Source organism: Helicoverpa armigera, chromosome 21 (assembly GCF_030705265.1).
Source record: "Helicoverpa armigera isolate CAAS_96S chromosome 21, ASM3070526v1, whole genome shotgun sequence".
NCBI classification, from domain to species: Eukaryota; Metazoa; Arthropoda; class Insecta; order Lepidoptera; family Noctuidae; genus Helicoverpa; species Helicoverpa armigera.
In genome coordinates, this window is record NC_087140.1 from 10,023,926 (window position 1) to 10,045,370 (window position 21,445).

The 21,445-nt window shown below is 36.7% G+C and overlaps 1 protein-coding gene across 6 annotated transcripts in view; it reads left to right on the top strand.

The window, feature by feature from the left end:
- Positions 1–21,445, top strand: part of LOC110376021 (uncharacterized protein) — a 71,305-nt gene that overhangs the window by 1,156 nt on the left and 48,704 nt on the right. For 4 of the 6 annotated variants that reach the window (XM_064040240.1, XM_064040245.1, XM_064040243.1 and 1 more), the window contains exon 1: positions 19,854–19,943. The exons of 1 other annotated variant lie outside the window; for it this stretch is intronic. The gene's annotated coding sequence lies outside the window, so the exon portion shown is untranslated. Of the gene's footprint in view, positions 1–19,853; positions 19,944–20,091; positions 20,110–21,445 lie in introns of those variants that run through there. One more of the 6 variants, XM_064040242.1, reaches the window with a different exon arrangement.

Genomic DNA, 21,445 nt, shown 5'->3' on the forward strand with positions numbered 1-21,445 from the left:
CAAGTAGGGCTGAACGGAAATTCTAAAATTAAACCATTTCCAGTGAAACGGAGAGCCGAACCGTCTTGTCTATGTAAGAGACATGCAACGTGTGGCCTGTGTGGGCTCGAATTGTTAGACATCTCAAGTGATTTAATTGTCACGACCGAGATGCGAAGCATTAATCTCCTCCTGTTGCTAATGTCCTCTTGTTTATCTAAGTTTTATTGAACTCTTAATGGATTGTATTGAATTTTTGGGACTGTCGCATTCATTTCGCGTGATTAATTGATTTCGATAGATTATTTAAATATCTTACAAAATGAACAGCATGATAAAACTTTTTTTTATATTCAAAATTACTTGTCTGAAAAAGCAACTGGCATTGTAAGACCACCAACCATGAATTGCGTTAACGGAAGATCAAAGACAAATATTGCCTTTATATCTGTTGGCTGTCGCAAAGTCTAAACTAAGCGCATAAGAATGGCTTGTTGTATATTCCAAGTATGTTAAGCACCTGCCTTGAGTCATGTCATGTGGCAATCAAGTATAGTAGAGGTGTTTATTAAATCTGCCAGCGAATACAGAGACATCTTGCAATTAATAATTACTTGCATGAACACTGCACACACATAAGCAAGGTTGTGTGATCATTAAATTCCTCTCTATTCTGAAGTCGTTGTCCAAGCCACTTGTGTTGTATAAGAATCTAAGTTCTAGTTCTAGAGAATTGCAATGGTACATGTTGGTACAGCAAAACATTATAGTGACCCATTTATTTCAATTGACTCTAACAACTAGAGCGTATTCTTTTCTCCCGCTTATCCACATGGGAAGACTTTGTATTGCGATAAGTACATAAACATAATTTTTCAAGTGTTTACTTCCTTATCTTACTGACTGCTTCTACTTAACTTTTACTTAGTAATGGTAACGGCACAACTTCCTGTTACACTACTTACTGCAATTAAGATAAAATATGTAATTGGGTACTAAAATTACACACCACATCAACGCTCCTTAACTGATTGGTTCTCTGATTTCATTTATTATTTAAAGCATCCAAGGCAGCGGTGTTACATTTAAAGTTCAAGAAACCAATCGGAACATAAAAAGCGACAAAAACTTGGAAGCTGATACCGGCCAGGTCTTAAAGAACTTAACCATATTTAGGTAACGAGGTCAAAGTGAGGTTCACCTTTGTAAAGAGCTTCGCCAACATTGCTATCGGCAAGGCAATCCGATTACGATATGATGCCCAACTTTGTCATATTATAATGTAAAAGTAACTATTCATTAAATTCGAGTTTCGACACCTCGAAGCAGTAGAGTGGTGATAAAAAGATAGTCATCGATATTAAGCACGTCACTATTTTCTGCAACTTATTTTTAATGACACTACTTTTACCGCAAGTTTGGTAATCGCAACAGCCTTGCTAAATAAAACCAATTATTATTTTAATCGACAAGCAATTACAACAAAAATAAGCACAGTAGAAACACAGCATTTTTCCGATTCCGTATACAGATTCAGGACATTACACGGATCAAAAATAAAGTAAAAATTTTGCTAAATTTATGCGGCTGCAAACTGAAAAGTGTTGCCGCAGCCGCCCACGGGCTGCTCATTATTTCTTTCAAGTTGAGACGCGAGCTTTGATTTACTGTGAAATTGAATTTATACATGTTGCTTACGCTCTCTTTGAAGCCGAGTTAAGGGAAAACTTTATCGACTAGAGTTTTACACGATAGATTTAAAAGCGTTATTTATGAATAGGAAATTTTCTAATCGTCTTTTTCGCATTTTACGTAATATATTGCCGTTACAACGCTAGCATTAAAAGAAAATTCAGTTATTTTTCGCATACATTTACGAGTCTTCGCTTATTTAATGTTTCGTAGAAACTGCAATTTTCATCACATCATTAATAATTGAAATCAGCACTTAATACGATGTTGAACTGAAGTGTACCTATGTTAATGATGTACCTCCGGTAGTCCTTAACTATTTCCATGTCTGTCCACTTTAAACTACAAAAGCTTGAACATAACCCACATTTTACGGGAACTCGCATCACTTCCTGCAGTGAGTAAATTCGGCAGATATTATTTTTATGAGCGAATAATAAACGCCTGAGCGACCATTCACCTCAGTCCTATTTCTGGGCTCTTGTTAACCTCTGCTCGTAAAATCTCGCTACTGGCATGGCAGTAAGGAGGACGTAAAAATGTTGCTTACACCATTCCATTGATAAAAAGTCGCCTTTACTGGTCAAAAAGTATTTAACTAAATATAAAATAACTGTACTTTCTGGGTGGTTATAAACAGATATCGTTTTAATTTAAGCCCATTGTCCATAGTCAGTTTATTGACGGGCGAATTAGTGGGTGTATTATTAAACATTTTCAGTGAATGTTATTACTCGTAATTGTGGGCACAGTTTCAATTAAATGGTTTGCAATATACTTGACCACTATAGGAACGTAATTATTATACGTAGAATGAGAGAATGGTACTCGGAAAGTAACAGTCCACTATTGCACACATGTCCGTTCATTAATCTCGTTTTTATTTCATCCATAAAGTATTTAATGCGTTATTAAACAAACTCAACATCTGTTAGTACAACAAACGGTCCCAACAACAGCAAAAACAGGGAAAACAGACCAATTTTATGTCAACTAGTGTCAACTGCCCGCAATTATTTGATTCGATTAACGTAGTTTTTGCGATGACGCGCAATTAGCAGCTATAGTGGCAATCTATCCTGACTTCGAGCGACATTCCTCTCTCCCACATATAATGTCACTCTGTTCTGTCCTTCGGTGGCTATACATTCGAGATTATGAGGATTTGCACGAACCCAATATACTTGAACATAAACATTGTGTAAGGACGACGTTGCACAAAGCTTTCTCGTGTGCTCTTTATTGTTACAGTACGATTACGCCAACAAGAGCATCCATAACAGTAAAACTCGGCGCTCTGTTCTCAAAAATAAACTGCAAAGCGGGGGTTTGTTCTAGAATGTGCACTTATAAAACTATTTTTATACCTGCTTAACCTTTCTGATACAAAAGTCGTGGCATTTAGGTTATATTTGTAGTGCTAGGACGTTAAATATCCTTCTAGTATCAAGACGTATATCCTCCGCATCGCGTGGGAGGCGACAGGATTGTGCCCGTGTTTATTGCAAAAGTTTTTACTGCTAGCAGTCGTGGGTTGCGATCTAACTAGTTTCCAACAGATACTAGCTAAACAGAATATTAAATATAACTTTAATGGCAATGGAGTAGGGACCTAGTTTTGATGAGGTCATTTTAACTTAAATGGCGTAAAGACTACAATAGCACAGATGTTAAAATTGGATTTTTATTTCTATTAAAACTACTACCTACGTTTAAAATGATTAAAATCTTACCTCAAAGCGCACGAAATTAATTTTCACCAGTTAATATTTAAAATAAAAAAATACCAGTTAATATTTAAAATTAATTCAACAAATATTACAAAACTACTAAAACGAAAAGAACAAACAAGCTTTCTTTACAAAGCTATAATTTTCACACGTTTTTACTAGTGTTGTATCAACAACGGTTCATCGTATTTTTTTGTCGATAACTGTAAATGACAACCACTCTACATGATGAATAACGAATAGTTAATAACCGTTATTTGAATAACCTTTTCAAATGTAATTAGTTACTTTTTTTAAGGACATGTCGTTTTTATTGAATTAGCTAATGGACAGAAGTATTTAAAGTACAAATTATATAATGTGTTATCCTGTTTTCTAATCGATCAGTCACGCATTTTATAAATAAGCATGTCTTTTAAATTTATAAAATGTGATATGTCTTTTGAGATAGCGATCCGAGTAACTGGCTGGCAAAAATATTGTCTTCTTTATATGCTCGCTTTCTTGACCAGCAAGTTTTGTCTCATAAAAAATCTTCAGCGGGAAGGGGGTGAAACCGCAAGCAGTAACTAAATCAGGCACTGTGATAATCTAAAGGCCTGAAGATAGAAATACAAAATTTATAATTAATTGCATCTGTGCGGTAAGATACCTAGGAATGATTGAGTCAAAAGTCAAGGTGCATATGTGTTGCACCATTTATCTACACATTTAACCTCGACAATGAACCATAGAGAACTCTATGTTGTAAGTAAAGTCATGCTAATTACATGGACAAGCGTTCTTCTGTTTTCAACATGAGGAACATTCTTCTTAGATAGGAGAGCTGCAATATTTATTTACTTTCAGAACCTTGGCAGACATATTTTTAAAGACCTTGCGATTGCTGTCCCTACTTACTTATAAATAGGTATATATGCCTAGGAGCTACCGTGAAAGTGCTGAATTAATTTCTATGAAATTACGCCCATGCAAAATTAGAGGCAACGTAAGAGTCGATTTATATCATGCGAGTAAAACGGGGCGCGTCTTCTCACAAATATTAGCATTCTTAAGTTACAAACTAAAAATATTGACGTTACAAAATGCATGCATACCTAAGCATTTTCCTCAAAACCGAACAATTTACAACTTTTGTTTATCTTCTATGCTTCCGTTCCACGAAGTTAGTAATAAGTCTAGATTTAGCTATTGGGTAATTGTAACGAGTCTGTTATAGAATGAACTCGATTGTCTTCCTCGAATTGTGTGCAGATAAGATGCGCTCGAGTGTGGCGGCCCGGCCTTATTTGTAGTATGATCTAATATGTAATGACTTTCGTTATTGTATGACTTAATTTACAATAATAATCTTCATACTTACCTTGATAAGTAGGCGGAAATGTTTTAAGTACCTAGGTAGGTACATTCAAAAAAGTCCCTATAGTACCTATGTACCACCATAAAAGTGTTGGGCCATATTAAATACTAGCTCCTGCCAGCGGTTTCACCCGCATGCCGTGGGAACTACTTCCCGTAGCGTTATAAAAAGTTAAAAAAGAAATTTTCAAATCGGACCAGTAGTTCCTGAGATTAGCGCGTTCAAACAAACAAACAAACAAACTCTTCAGCTTTATAATATTAGTATAGACTATGAGCTTAATAAAACGCTATTTTTATAAATATTTTATAATATCTAATAAATAAACGTGACGTAAACAATGACTCTTCATTTAAATATTTCATTAAACAGAGAATTAACTGAAATACCGACTAAAGCAAAAATATTTTTCATGATTCATTTTCAGAAATGTTTAAAATTAGCTCCTTACTCGATTTCTTAGTAATGGTTTTCCCGAGTACCTACCTAAGTCAGCTTTGCAGTAAATAAATTAATATTTTCAAGAATTTCTGGAATACGCGCATAGGTATACGTATAACTGTTTTCTGATTTGACTCAAAAGTCGATTCTGAAGCCTAGGAATGCTTTGGTCGAATGAATAAGTTAGGCCTAAGAAGGGACATGGTGGGTCACTCATCATTTGAGGATTTCCCACCAAACAAAAAGTTATATAAGCACCCATCGACTCGAGAAGAGGCCTATAAAACAGACTATCAAAAACCCAATGTCAATGATAATGTAATTCCTTAGAAATTGTTTTACTACTGCAGCAAGCTATCTTCGATAATCTTTATCTGAATCCTGTAGACCTACCACTAGAGATACAGGACAACACACAAAACAGTCCAAAAAATAGGATTAGCTGCTCTGATATTTTTATTTTTTTTCTAAAGGCCTCCAAGTAGGTATGTAGTGCATAACTCTTGAAGTATTTGCAAGGCAAGGGTGCAGCCCCGGATCTTCAATTTTTTTTAGGCGGGGCAAAATCTGCAAAATGCCGCCCCGCCTACCTACTTATGTTTATTTTCACTTTTATCATCCATATAATTTTAGCTATCAATATGTAAATATTTACTTGTACATGCAATCTGTGGGCCGACCCGAGTCAATATGGATTTAACTTAAAAGGATTTTTAAATAGACGCGTGATAATGTCAGAGGAACTTTCGTAATAGGTAATTAATTCTTGATATCAAATGTTGAATCTGTTAACCTTCTCCTTTTTGGGAAGTCGGTTAAAAATAAGAGGCTTTACATTAGAATTATTAGTAGCCAGGCTTATAATGCTTACATGGGTTTATTTCTCATATTTTTTTTATATTTCAGAAGCCTGAATTTTGGATACCTAGTTAAAACCTTACGAAATCTATGAACAGCAGAACATATTTTGAAAAATATGCGCCAAAAATATAATTTTACCATGACGACATTACATAAACTAAACATAAGTCTAATCTTTCGCAGACACACCTCTGTTACTCAATAGGTAAATACTTATTCAAAAAGTTAACAACAATATCCTAAGAAACCGCTAAAAATGACTAACGAAACATTATTAAAACAAAAGCAAAATACAGCTGGTAAAAACCAACATAAGTTGACCCGCAAGAGTGGCGCTGATTGTCTAAAACGTTAAGAAAAAACGTCAAAATGAGTGCACTTTTCTTTAGTTCCTTATTTTATCGTAGTTCTATAAGTTGACGTTTATGACGCATGCGCGCTGAGTCAACGGGGACGCGACCCTCGCTTAGACCATAGATAACATCGTCTGTCTCATATGTAATAATTTATTTATTCTTTACCGTACAAGTAACTGCATGTTCTGTCTTATATCGATAAAAAACTGGTTTGAAAACTAGTTTCCGTGCCTACGCGTCTAACAATTAGCCTAACTGCGAAGTTGTGGAAATGTTTTTTTATTTTCTTTGCAAGGAAAAGAGTAATAACAGACAGATTTATTCATTCATCTTCCTGGGTAATTTAAAAACAAGAATAATGCAAGTTCTCATCAAATAACTTTACCCCTCTGAAACTAGCCATGAATTCTCACGCATGCGCAGTAGAAATAATGTCACCCATCTTTAACTGCTTTCTAAAAAGGAGGAGATTATTAATTCTGATGTTTGATTTATTTTGACTATGCTGTTATAGTTAGATAGATGACTTTAACAGGGGACCACCCTATTTCTAGGAAGGTGAAATTGGTCCGGCAATCAATCAATCAAAACCCGTTCTAATTGGATCGGCAACGAAAAAACATTTTATGACGTCGCGATGTCTGCCGTCATGGGCAAAATCTGCAAAATGCCGCCCCGCCTACCTACTTATGTTTATTTTCACTTTTATCATCCATATAATTTTAGCTATCAATATGTAGGCAGGCAGGGCCGTCTCTAGCTCATGTAGCGCCTGGGTGCAATTATCACCCAAGCGCCACCTATGTATTGAAGTACTTAGAGTAGTTACAAAGAATATAAATAAGAACGTTCGAATGAAATGCACTATTTGGTAGGTAAAGGACTTTAAAAAATGTGTCCAATTCATTGTAGGCTCAAACTATTGGCGGTTTAAGTTATGAAAGTCGAGACAGAACGATGCAATAGTCAAAAATAGCGCGAGCGAAGCGAGCGCGCAAATTGTTTAATTTAGGACTCAAAAGGTTAATTAGTTTTAAAAAGCGCTGTAACAAGCAGGCGGAAGCGCAACCTTTTTGTTTTTGAGGACTCCATAAATATATTTTTTTTAATACATTTGACTTATAAAAGGTAAGGCTGCGTAGACTTGACTTACGAAATCATGAAGGCAATGCATGTATAATATTGCGCGAGCGAAGCGAGCGCGAAATTTTTTGAGCCTGCGACACAAAAATACCTGATTAAGGACATTGTAAAGCAACAAGAAGCCGCGAGCGTAGCGAGCGCGAGTTTTTTCAAATTATTTGTTTGAAGACTCACAAATTAAACTGGGAATTTATGTACAAATAAAAATAAAACGTGATTAGAGACCGAATCAATGACCGACGACCGAGTCAATAAAAATAATAAACAATCAGAAAAACAGCCGCTTTGGCATTTAGCTGCGAGCGTAGCGAGCAAGAATTTTTTCACTTACTTGGAGGATGTTAAAAGGAAAAAATAATCAACATGGTCAATCAAACAAAGCGAAGGCGACTTTTTTAGGAACTTTGCTTGTCAGTATCGTGATACAATGTGGAACTTCCTTATCAAACGGGTGTAATTTCATCGAAATTTCCTGGCGGTGGGGCATCCCGCGGCGCCCCTGAGACCGAACAAGGCGCCCGGGTCATGCGCACACCCTGCCTAACCCATGGGTTAAGATAGCGCTGTATGGTTACCCATTACAGTAATCTGTGATGTAGGATTTAAAATTAAAATAAATATATGCGATAAGCGTTCCTGGCTCATAGATGATCGCAAATAATTTTTAATTATTTTTAGTTTGCTAAAACTTCGCCTCGTGAATAATAAATGTTCGTGCAGTTCGTGAAATTGCTGTACTTGTGCTATTATTTATTCCGTGGTCAAAGTTAAATAAATGATGAGTTATCCATTGGTCTGTGAAGTGTGAATTTGGCAGCCGCCTGATTTTGCCGCCCCCTGAATTTGCCGCCCGGGGCACAGGCCCCGGCTTGCCCCCCCCTAGATCCGGGGCTGCAAGGGTGACAACGTAACAAGGCGCGCTCTGTCCGACACTTCTAAATATAGATCGTGAACTAACATATTTGCTGCACAACAGATATTTCGACCACATGGTACGTGCTTCAGTGCACATTCATTCATTAGAAATATGTTAATGAAATAATTATTGCCTATTGGAGAACAGGGACAAAACCTTATTTACCATAATACAAAATTGATGTCACACTTAAGAATTATACCTATGATAGGTAATGAGTAGGTACCTACATGAAAGCACTTGAATTAGGATTTCGGTTCTTGCAATAAACATGCTTTTCAATGTTAGGAGGCTTCAAGCATAAAATAAGAGGCCGTTAATTTTTGAGAGGTTGCACCAGTTTTAACAGACATCTAATTTAGATACGTTTAACGCAATGGTGGGATTAAGAAATAAACGCTTCGAGGAAAAAACGAAGACGGTGTAGGTAAACAAAAAAATATTATTGAAAAATCACTCCATATATTCACTCACACTCTCATTGCCACAATGACAAGTTATTGAATCGGTTCAGCTGTTTCCAAGACGGCAACACAAAGACTCGATCTTTATTGAACCTCAGATCGCAAGGCCTCCTTTGTTTGTAAATTTTTATTATGCATCGTAAAATGCATTTGCATGCCCCAAATATTTACTTGTACATGCAATCTGTGGGCCGACCCGAGTCAATATGGATTTAACTTAAAAGGATTTTTAAATAGACGCGTGATAATGTCAGAGGAACTTTCGTAATAGGTAATTAATTCTTGATATCAAATGTTGAATCTGTTAACCTTCTCCTTTTTGGGAAGTCGGTTAAAAATAAGAGGCTTTACATTAGAATTATTAGTAGCCAGGCTTATAATGCTTACATGGGTTTATTTCTCATATTTTTTTTATATTTCAGAAGCCTGAATTTTGGATACCTAGTTAAAACCTTACGAAATCTATGAACAGCAGAACATATTTTGAAAAATATGCGCCAAAAATATAATTTTACCATGACGACATTACATAAACTAAACATAAGTCTAATCTTTCGCAGACACACCTCTGTTACTCAATAGGTAAATACTTATTCAAAAAGTTAACAACAATATCCTAAGAAACCGCTAAAAATGACTAACGAAACATTATTAAAACAAAAGCAAAATACAGCTGGTAAAAACCAACATAAGTTGACCCGCAAGAGTGGCGCTGATTGTCTAAAACGTTAAGAAAAAACGTCAAAATGAGTGCACTTTTCTTTAGTTCCTTATTTTATCGTAGTTCTATAAGTTGACGTTTATGACGCATGCGCGCTGAGTCAACGGGGACGCGACCCTCGCTTAGACCATAGATAACATCGTCTGTCTCATATGTAATAATTTATTTATTCTTTACCGTACAAGTAACTGCATGTTCTGTCTTATATCGATAAAAAACTGGTTTGAAAACTAGTTTCCGTGCCTACGCGTCTAACAATTAGCCTAACTGCGAAGTTGTGGAAATGTTTTTTTATTTTCTTTGCAAGGAAAAGAGTAATAACAGACAGATTTATTCATTCATCTTCCTGGGTAATTTAAAAACAAGAATAATGCAAGTTCTCATCAAATAACTTTACCCCTCTGAAACTAGCCATGAATTCTCACGCATGCGCAGTAGAAATAATGTCACCCATCTTTAACTGCTTTCTAAAAAGGAGGAGATTATTAATTCTGATGTTTGATTTATTTTGACTATGCTGTTATAGTTAGATAGATGACTTTAACAGGGGACCACCCTATTTCTAGGAAGGTGAAATTGGTCCGGCAATCAATCAATCAAAACCCGTTCTAATTGGATCGGCAACGAAAAAACATTTTATGACGTCGCGATGTCTGCCGTCATGGGCGTAGCCACACTGGGGCAAGCTGGGGCACTTGCCCCACCCTGGGCCCTGGCTCTGACCTATAAGGTGTCTGATTAAACAATGTTTTTTTAAAAATTGTCGACTTTGAAAAGAGCGCGATCAAAACAAAATGCACGCTCGAGTTCCCGAACGTGCACGGTGCGCGCGTCATTTGAAAGCGAGCCGTATTCCCTAAAAGAATAGTTGCTATGTGGCGTAGCGAGCCGAGCCATCCATTTAATCCAAAAAATAATGCATTGAAGGAGATGGAACTGGTAGATGTGATCAACATTTCGGAAATGCAATTTTATCCTAGTGTAAAAACCGCGCTCGCTATTTTGCTTGCCCAGCCATGAACGACATGTACAATAGAACGATCGTTTAGCACAGTGGTTCTTAACAGACCACTGTTGGTCCCTGGACCACTGTTGGTCCCCGCGACGTTGCTATACGTTATCTAACTTTATTTTTATCGACTTATCTATGCAAGCGGGGGTTTTCGTAGGGACGTAAATCGGGTCCCCCCATTCATGAAAATGTATATTTGGGCGACATTTTACGTAGTTTTTGGTTTTGAGTCTTAAAAAATAATTAAAATTTCGCGCTCGCTTCGCTCGCGTATTCAGAAACTATATGCCCTTGTTTTTGCATTTCTCAAAAAACAAAACGTTAAGTACGTTTGGGCAAAATTTTACGTAATATTTGGTTTAAGTCCGATAAAAATTTCACGCTCGCTTCGCTCGCGTATTCAGAAACTATATGCCCTTATTTTTGCATTTGTCAACAAACAAAGAGTTAAGTACGTTTGGGCAAAATTTTACGTAATATTCGGTTTAAGTCCGATAAACATTTCACGCTCGCTTCGCTCGCTTATTCAAAAACTACATGCCTTTCCTTTTAGCTTTTGTCCTGTGTGTGATTGTTTATTTTCTGTACCTGAAAATATAAACCTCTCAAATTAAGAGATTAACAAGTTTGAGATTAACGGTTCAAGATACAAAAAATTTTTTTCCTCTCCTACATCCTTAAACCTCCTAAGTCCAAGCCTAAGGTTCTGCATAGGCGTTGCTTTGCACGTATGAACGTAGATCAGCTTCTCAATGATGCTGCTGAAATTGACTGGACTCCATTGATAGAAGCTGACTCAGTTAATGATAAGCTTGAAATTTTTAACAACCGGGTGAACGTTTTGTATGATCTCCATGCACCCGTTAAGAGAGTTAGAGTAAAACGTCCACCAGCACCGTGGATGACCGAGCTTATTAAGATAGCAATGCGTAGGAGGGATCGTGCGTTCAGGAAGTTTAAGAGGGACCGTACGGACGAAAATTGGGCACAATTTAAAACTGCAAGGAATCGGTGTAATCTTATGATACGTAACGCCAAACGCCGCCATATACTAAACAATATCTCTACTTCTTCTTCTGCTAATATCTGGAAGTTCCTCGGAACACTCGGTATTGGCAAATCGCGACATTTAGACCTACCTAACTCGATTAGTTTAGACACTTTAAATAGTCATTTCTGCACTTCTTCCAATTTGGATAATGTAATCAAGCAAGCAACTCTTAACTATATTGCTGGTCTATCGCGTCCTGACATCAAAACTTTTAATTTTTCACCGGTTGATGAGGAAGAGGTCAAAAAAATTATCCTATCCATTAAATCGAAAGCGGTGGGCTGTGACAATATCAGTCGCCAAATGATTATTTCTATTCTAGTCCCAATTCTTCCTGCTATCACCCACATTATCAACTTTTCCCTATTCTCTGGGGTTTTTCCTTCACTGTGGAGGAAAGCGTACGTCTGTCCTCTTCCTAAAATTTCTAATCCAACTCTCCCCAATCATTTCCGTCCAATCTCGATCCTGCCATTCTTATCCAAAGTGCTAGAGGCTTGTGCCCATAAACAATTCGCTCGTTTTGTCTACGAAAACCAACTTATGAGCCCATTTCAATCTGGATTTAGGCCAGGCCACAGCACTTCCTCTGCCCTTCTCAAAGTGACTGGCGATATTCGACACGCCATGGAAGACGCTAAGCTGACAGTGTTGGTTTTAGTCGATTTCTCAAATGCGTTTAATACCGTCAGTCACGATATCCTTTTATCTATCCTGTCATATATCATGGTCTCTTCCGATGCATTGGACTGGTTTTCTTCTTATCTTCGGGAGCGCCAGCAGTCGGTTCGGGTAGATGAAGTCTCGTCAACCTGGTGTAATTTGGATGCTGGCGTTCCTCAAGGCGGCATACTCTCACCTTTGTTTGCAGTATTCATAAATTTACTTACTCCTGAGCTTCAGTGTTCGTATCACCTCTATGCCGATGACTTGCAGTTATATCGACATACGACAGTTGATGATTTGGTTGACACGCTCGATAAGGTTAACGCAGACTTGGCGGTTGTGAAAATTGGGCGGACAGGTTTGGAGTGGCAGTCAACCCTGGGAAATGCCAAGCCATCATTATTGGTGGCTCGAGGAATATTATCAGGGTGGATACTTCCAGCTTGCCGCCAGTAATATTCAATGGTATGACAGTACCTTATAGTGGCAACGTCAAGAACCTTGGCTTACAAATGGACACCACACTGAATTGGCAACCACAAGTCGCAGCTGTCAGCCAAAAGTCACTAACATACTACGGTTCCTCTACCGCCTGAAAATTTGCTCCCGCCCAGTGTGAAAGCGATGCTTATGCGAACCTTAATCTTCCCCATAATCGACTATGGTGATGTGTGCTACTATGACCTGAATGCAGATCTGCTCAACAAACTTGACCGGCTTCTCAATAATTGCATTCGATTCGTTTTTAATCTTCGCAAGTACGATCATGTGTCAGTGTATCGAACGCAGCTCAGATGGCTACCTATTAGGCAGCGTCGTGAGGTGAGGGCATTGACTACTCTTTCTCTATTCTTCACACTCCTACTTCACCTTCTTATTTAACTTCTCTTTTCAAATATCTTGGCTCACATCATGACAAAAATTTACGCTCTTTCAACAATCGCCTTCTACAATGTCCTACACATCGTTCTGATATCATACACTCTTCCTTCTTTGTAAAATCTATTCTTCTCTGGAATGAGTTACCTCTGGAGATCAGGATGGTAAATACCCGTCACACCTTCAAACTCAAAGTTCGTCACCACTATCTTGGGAAATTGGCAGAAACATAAATAGTCAGTTTCAAATTAACTTTCTTAATATGTTATTAGTATTGTTTGTAGTGTACATATTTATATAGTTATATATATACATATATATTATTATTAATTTATTTGTGTATTGTAATATATGTAGGTATATGTTTCACACTAGTTTTTCGGTTTTGTTTGCACCTACCAACGCTTTCTCTCCGCCACCCAAAGGTAGACTGGTAGAGAACGCCTAAGGCGTTAAGTCCGCCATTGTACTATTTGTGCAAGAAGTATTTTAAATAAATAAATAAATAAAAAATTGGAGGGCCCCCGCCCTCCCCCGGTAGATAGGTTGACTGCTGCCCCAACCTGAGCTCAAAGCTGGCTACGCCCATGTCTGCCGTAAAAACATTTCTGACTATCGTAAATTATTAGGAACTGTTTGTAGCTCTTATCTGATTTTAAAATAATTTATCTAGAAAAAAAAACAAATGCCATTAGGTAATTTGTTCCAATAAACGTCCGTATCTACCAACAAAAATGATAAAAGTTCTAATCATCGAATCAGCTGTTTCCATAAAATATTATGACTCACGCAAAACATGGAAATTAAATTAAGGTCGAAACGGTTATAACATGATTAACATATTTTTATTACATCCGATAAAGTGGAAATAATGATTAATTTCACTGATAACGCCAACATAGGTTACGAAGATCAAATTATCATACATCGCCTTATTGACGTTGTAAATCATACGAAAGTGGGTACACATTACAAAAACATAAATTCCTGCCGAGTTTCCGACCCGCCCAAATAATTACAAAACAAACAACAAGCATGTTTCAAAATATTGTGGTGCGCCATTCAACTACTAGCGACATCTATTGAAAATAATGAGAATTAATTAGACACTCATTCAGGTGAATGAAGAACGTAACTAAAAGGTGAGTCATGTAGTTAAGTAGCTTTCGATAGATGGCACTACTTGTAGCATTTCATACTTTGAAAATAGATTTTCGTGAGGAATATAAGTAAAATAAATTAAACAAAAAAATAACTGCTTTAAACAAAGTAAAAATAAATTGCTTTTTCTTCATATTTCATGGAAAATCCCTTTGAAAACGTTTTATGCTAAGACTTGTTTGTTTGGTCATGTAAATTATTTACAGCTGCGGTTTCTGAAAGCTTCGTTAGCCGGCACTAGAGTAAAGCTTGCCTTTAATTTCTACTAGAGTAGCTTCTAAAATATGTATTTAGAAACTAAAGCGTTGCAGTGTTTCAGATACATAACAGTATTGCAGTACCTAGTCAATAACATCCAAACCGTGGATAATTTGTTATAAATGTCTTTTTCTACAAGTATATCTGATAAAATTGCTATAAATCTACCGATAGGTGTTTTTCTAAATAACCATTCTGCAACAGTCCATGTTCGCCATTGTTGAACATAAACCGAGTGTCATTGCAATGCTCAGCTTGAAGCTTATTACTTTTTTCCCAAAACATTTAAATAGAAAATAATACAAAACTATTCAACATCACTATCGGCCTCATCTCAAAGCTCAAAGTCGCTCAACGAGCTATGGAGAGGGCTATGCTCGGTGTTTCTCTACGTGATCGAATCCGAAACGAGGAGATCCGTAGACGAACCAAAGTCACCAACCAATATAGCCCACAGGATTAGCAAGTTGAAGTGGCAATGGGCAGGCCATATTATTCGCAGAGCAGATGGCAGATGGGGCCGAAAAGTGCTGGAGTGGAGACCACGGACTAGCGCAGCGTAGGACGTCCACCAACGAGGTGGACAGACGAACTTATAGAGGTCGCCGGCCGCTGGATGCAGGTCGCTTCCAACAGGTATCTGTGAAGATCAAAGGGGGAGGCCGTGATGGCCGATGTTCAGCAGTGGACGTCCTATGGCTGAAATGATGATGATGATGATGATGATTCAACATTAAAGCCATAATTATGACCCAACTAAATGCATATTTCTGTCAACCCCTTTCCCAAAGCCCTTAGCAAATCGTCTCTTAAAATTCGTCACGGCAAATCTAATGAGGATCGATATTTAATTCAATCCCTCTAAGTTGAGGGTTAGTTTCCACTTCGCAGTGACGCTGGGGAGCGGTTAGAGGGTTAGAGAAAGTACCTGTTACCCTGTTGTATTTTATCCGTGGATTTTAAGGGTGTTAAGAGATTTAGAAATAGGTTTTCAATGTTTGGTCATTTGGGCAGTTGTTAAGTGTGCAGATTTTAATATTGCATCAATTTGTTTTTGAACCCCGAAGACGGTCTTTTTTGATATCAACTTGGTGTAAAGGGGCTGATGGGCGAATAATTAAGCACATTAAGCACTAATATTTAAGCATAAAAAACATGAAACATGGCCATCGTAACATGAGATGCATAGAGCCTATATATAGATTATTGCATTCATCCATAATCATAATCAGTCTTTACTACCTCTCCTTCTGTAGGTATTTAAATCTCCCCTAATGCTAACCCTTCGTTTATGAACGTTCCTTAATTGACATCACAATTTTCCAAATTATATTTGGCATAGGAATTTAATATTTAAGTATGGGTATAATGTTTATTTACAGATCAAAAAATAAATAAGTTTCGTTTAGCAAAAAGGCAATCGTTACAGTGAAAACCGAACCCACTAATTGGGAAAAGACTTGTCAGATGAATAATAATATTTTAATGAAATCTTATCTGATGGTAATCAGACCATGCCAAGCTTTAAACCTTATGATCTAACAATGCACTGTTACTTAGCCACGATCTCCAAAAACTTAACAAAGCATCTAAACAAATTAATCCAAGATTTGTTCGTTGTTGAAACTCCCAGCTTCGCAAAATAATATAATAAGTGTGCGATTTTCCGACGCAAGGGGCGCTACCCCTAACATTATATTCTCACCCCCGGGACGGCAGGGGAGGGACGATTACCTAAATGCATGTTAAATTGAGACCGGGATAACTTCTCACTGTTACTTTGAGTATGGAATTTTAGGTAGAGTGATACATGTTTTTTTTTACCAGGGCATGTGATAATGTCTTGCAGTTTCTTTTATTTGGTATGAAATATAAAAATGCTGTGTTTTTTTCGCTCTTATTCGTCTGTGTTCCAAGAATAAGCGTTGTTTTTAAACGGTTTTGTTTAGCTGATCCCGTTTGTTTTGTTATTTATTATTACAGAAAATAAATACGGTCGAACGTCCGATTCATATCCTTCATATTTTTATTTACATTTTGTCATTACAAACAAAAACATTATAAAGTACTTACTTAGGTATATACAAAAGTCAAATGAATTTACAATATTTAATCTAGTCAGTACTATCAAACCGCCAGTTTAAACTGCCAGTAGGTAAGTATCTACTGTAAATCCGATTTAGGATTTGGATAACAATTCATACTCGTTGTAGTTACTTTAATCGTAGGAAAATTACAATTGATAACTGTTGATACAGATCCTCATCCTTGCCTACTTGTACTATAAATGCGAAAATAAATGTCTGTCTGTTGTGCTTTCAGGCCAAAAATGTAGAACCGATTAAAATAAAGATACTCTGGAGTTTGATAATTACTTTTTACCAGTTGCGGATGGTTCTAACGTGAGTGAAACCGCGGGGCAAAGCTAGTGACCTCATAAGTATGTAATAGGAAGGAATCTCATTCAAATATTTTCCAAGTAAATTCGCGCTTTCCATAATAACAATAATTTCTAAGGAAGACGGCGACGATCACACTTCAAAGTGATTCCGAATTCACGGTAACTCTTTCAACGTTTTTGTCGGTAGCTACTGTAATGTAGGTATGCATGTATAGGTGGAAAATATTTTAATGAAAGACAAGGTTCATATAGGTATTTGCAAGGAATGGAATAATTGTTACAAAGAGTTTCAATCACGTTTGGAAGACAATATTTTATTAAAATAATAATAACTGCCCGAACCATCGCATCGGGATCAGAGTCCAAGCTAGCAGTGGTAAGGACCTCCAAATATGAGCTATTTCAGGGAGCGTCATTTCATCCTGTTGCCTAACGAGGAGACCTAGACTGCACATTAGAATACCCGAAGGGTACTCCACTTTATACGTATAAAGCAATATAATAACTGTACCTTATTAAAAGCTAATTAATCAAAAATAATAACAAACTCATAACAACTATATAGAGGTATAAAGTTTAAACAACAAATCCTACATATATTGAAAGCTCACAAGCCCAACATTGATGCACCACTAACATTGCAGCGAGCTAACTAGAAGTGACGGCTTCTGATCGTCAGCCGGGTGACATGTGCCAACACGGTGTGGAAGCTTTCAATATCTACGTAAATGTATAAACAAATATAGACCAATAGAATACCTAAGACTAACTTATCTACACATAAAGTTATAGCCCACAAAATCAACGTATGTAGGTACCTATATGGAAAGCCAACCACAACATAGTTGAGAAAAAGGCTCGGGAGATGATGATTGGAAGCTCGCAAGCACAACATTGATATACCAATAGAATAGCTAAGAATATTTATCTAGGTATTTATATAGAACTATACAAACAAACACAGATACAGAGACCTAATACCTACATATAAATTATTTTGAAAGCTCACAAGCCCAACATTGATGCACCACTAACATTGGAGCGAGCTAACTAGAAGTGACAGCGTCTGATCGTCAGCCGGGTGACATGTGCTGACACGCTGTGGCGTCGAAGCTTTCCCGATGTGTAGGCTTTGATGGACTAACAAAATGGAGCTATAGTATGTTTATTTATCTACACTTTTTATAAAGAGGACACATTTTAATGTTTTATATACCAACAAACACATAACACCTACCTACATAAATAAAGCTGACGTATATTGAAACATTGATGCAGCACTAACATTGGAGCGAGCTAACTAGAAGTGACAGCGTCTGATCGTCAGCCGTACAGCCGGGTGACATGTGCTGACACGCTGTGGCGTCGAAGCCTTCCCGATGTGTAGGCTTTGATGGACTAACAAAATGGGGGTGTAGTAGTTTTATATGTGTACAATGTTGTTGTAAAGAGGAAATAAGTATTTGTATTTACCCAAAATGCACCATATGCAAATGCAGTTTATCTTGGACACCAATGGCTGATAAAAGGTGAAGGCAAACATCTTTTGGAAACCTGGACTATATAGTCTGAAATCACCAACTCACATTGAGCAAGCGTGGTGATTAATGCTCAATCCTTCTCCGTGTGAGAGGAGGCCGCAGCCCAGCAGTGGGACCATAAAAAAGGCTGTAACAACAAAATGTACTGATTTCAAAAAATCTTTTACCTTTAGAAAATTATACATGAATAATTAACATAGGTATATTTTATTCGAGTACTGGAAGTAGTTTTACCCAAGACGCGATGAAACTTCATGAAACCGCAAGGGACAGAGAGTTCGATAGTATTATTTATTTCAAAGTTATACATATACCTAACAATTTTGTTTTTTTTTCCGGGTACTTAATCGTTTTATGCTGCGTTCTTTTCCGTGGATTTTGACGATATTTGAACCCGAATTACCGTGTGTTATTCCTCGCAACAGTAATAAACAGACACCCACATAATGACAGCTGAATGGCTTCTAAATGTCATGCTGTCACAGTAGCATTAAATTGTATTCCGAGAGCCAATAAAAATTAAACTTTGGAACAAAAGGTCAAGACAAAAATTTTAAAATCTTTTAGTTATTTTCCTACTGTCTTTAAAAATGTTTTTTGCTTACATTTTCTTTTTAAAGTAATAATAATTACATATTTCCGCGTTAATTCATAAAGACAGCATGATTTCTACCCACCCCTTCCCTTCGAGCGTAAATTATTATAAAAACCTATATACGTTCCTATAGGTACGTATGTGTGGCGTAGACGCGTAGCGCCGTAGCGGCGTAGCGGCGTAGCGGGCGGGGTCTACGGCTACGCAGGGCGGCGTAGTAGGGTGGGTTGCCAGAACTAAGTACGAGTTTTAGTTTTATTTTCATTTTATTAGTTTTTTTTTCGGTTGCGTAGTTTGTAATTTTTTAATGAGTTTTTAGTTTTGGGATTGGTATGTTTTGGTAGTTATTTTATGTTAATTATAATTTTATATCGGAGTTTTATAGTTACGAATTGTCAAGTTGTAATTATGCCCAGAAAACGGATTCTATCAATAATACCAAGATTTTTTTCCAAACCGGACTTCTCAATTCCCGAAAATTGTGGATCGTAAAACTGTCACCTATCCAACCGCAATCCACATATAACTGTAAAACGATTCACAATTTCGTCTACCTCCATCAAATACGTACAAGTTTTCACCGAAAGATTTTAATCCCACCCAAAAAAGCTGGTAAATCTCCCTTCAAAGTGTTTCCACCGCCAAAACTGCTTAGTACAAACCGGGCCGCGGCGCGGCATGCGCGTGTAGCGCTCTCCCGACACACGCACACTACAGTAACCCACCAATACACACATACACACACAAAAAAACATATAAAATAAAAAACAAACAAAAAATAAACTGGTGTCGTCACAAAAAGAACGTTTTCAAATCAAATTTCGAACAGTGTTTGACAGAATCAGCAAAGAGAATTGATTTTTTTTTCGTGCGGTGATTTCGGTTCGATTTTGGAAATTGTTTTTTTTTGTGGATTTTCTTGGTGTGCTGTGGATACTTGGATAGCTGGGAATTAAGAAGAAGACTTCTCTTATTATTCCAATGGAAGTGTTACAATAATACCTAGACCGGATTTCATTGACCTTTACGTTAATTTATTTGAATTTAAAATACTTTTTTTTTTACTTAGTGTTTTGTTGGAATTCTTACTATTTAGCGCATTAAAAAACATTGAGTGTAATATTACAGTCTAATATTTTAACATTTTCTATCCTCACAATTTAAATGCTTATCCTTTTAATAACTACATAAATAATACATTAACAAACAGACTATAATTTACAACAAGATTACAAAATATTACCAGATACCTAAGGAAGTTTATGCTAAAATATTTATTTTAGTACCTATTTCATTCATGCTATTTACCAACATATTAATCATGTTTTATTTAACAATTATAACAATAAAAACCAAGTAATATTAGTGTACATTTGAGAGTGTAATACATTTTACAGTATGAGCCCAATATGGCGGTTTGCAGCAAGAATTCGGACGCAAAGCTTTTAAAGTGACGTGCATTTGTGTGGCTAAAGAAAATGTTACATTATGATTTTCTTCTATTTGTGTGGTAAAAGAAACGAAAGTTAAAGAGACGGCGATTATTACGGTGTTCTTTGCAAATATACACGCAGAGTACCTTTTCAATTAAATTTTTTTAAATAGGTATGAAAAAGTGCCTGAAAATCGTATACATAAGCAGTGATCTTGTTTGTTTGAGGCATCTATTAAACGAGTGGAAAAAAAATATAGCTATTAGCCGATATATATTTTAATAACAGTCTACATAACTAGCTGTAAGTATTAACGGCGCAGTGCAATTGCTGATTTTCAATATAAAAATACAGCATGCCAGTTACTTACAAGTAAATAAATTCCAGTATGCCGAAATAGTTACACCACAAGCATGTCTATCGGTTTTACCTCTATATCAAAGAAACAGGCAGCATAAAATTATCTATTCCCTAATGCCAAGCTTTTTTCATACATTTACACAATCGGTTTAGCCATTTAGCTACATTATATTCATAATTCATAATTATTGGTTAAGAAGATAATAGCAATGACAAAGAATTAAATAAGTCACCATCTTTTTTAAAACTCTGATGATAAAACAAGCAATAAAATAAATACCTTAATTACCAAAATGAGTCTAAACCACAGTCCAAAAGCAACAATAGCAATCCAATTGCTAGCTTGCACAGAAGCGCATCACGTTTCGACGAGTCGTGCGATGCAGTCGCCTTGATGCAACGATGATGCAACGGTGAACGGTGCA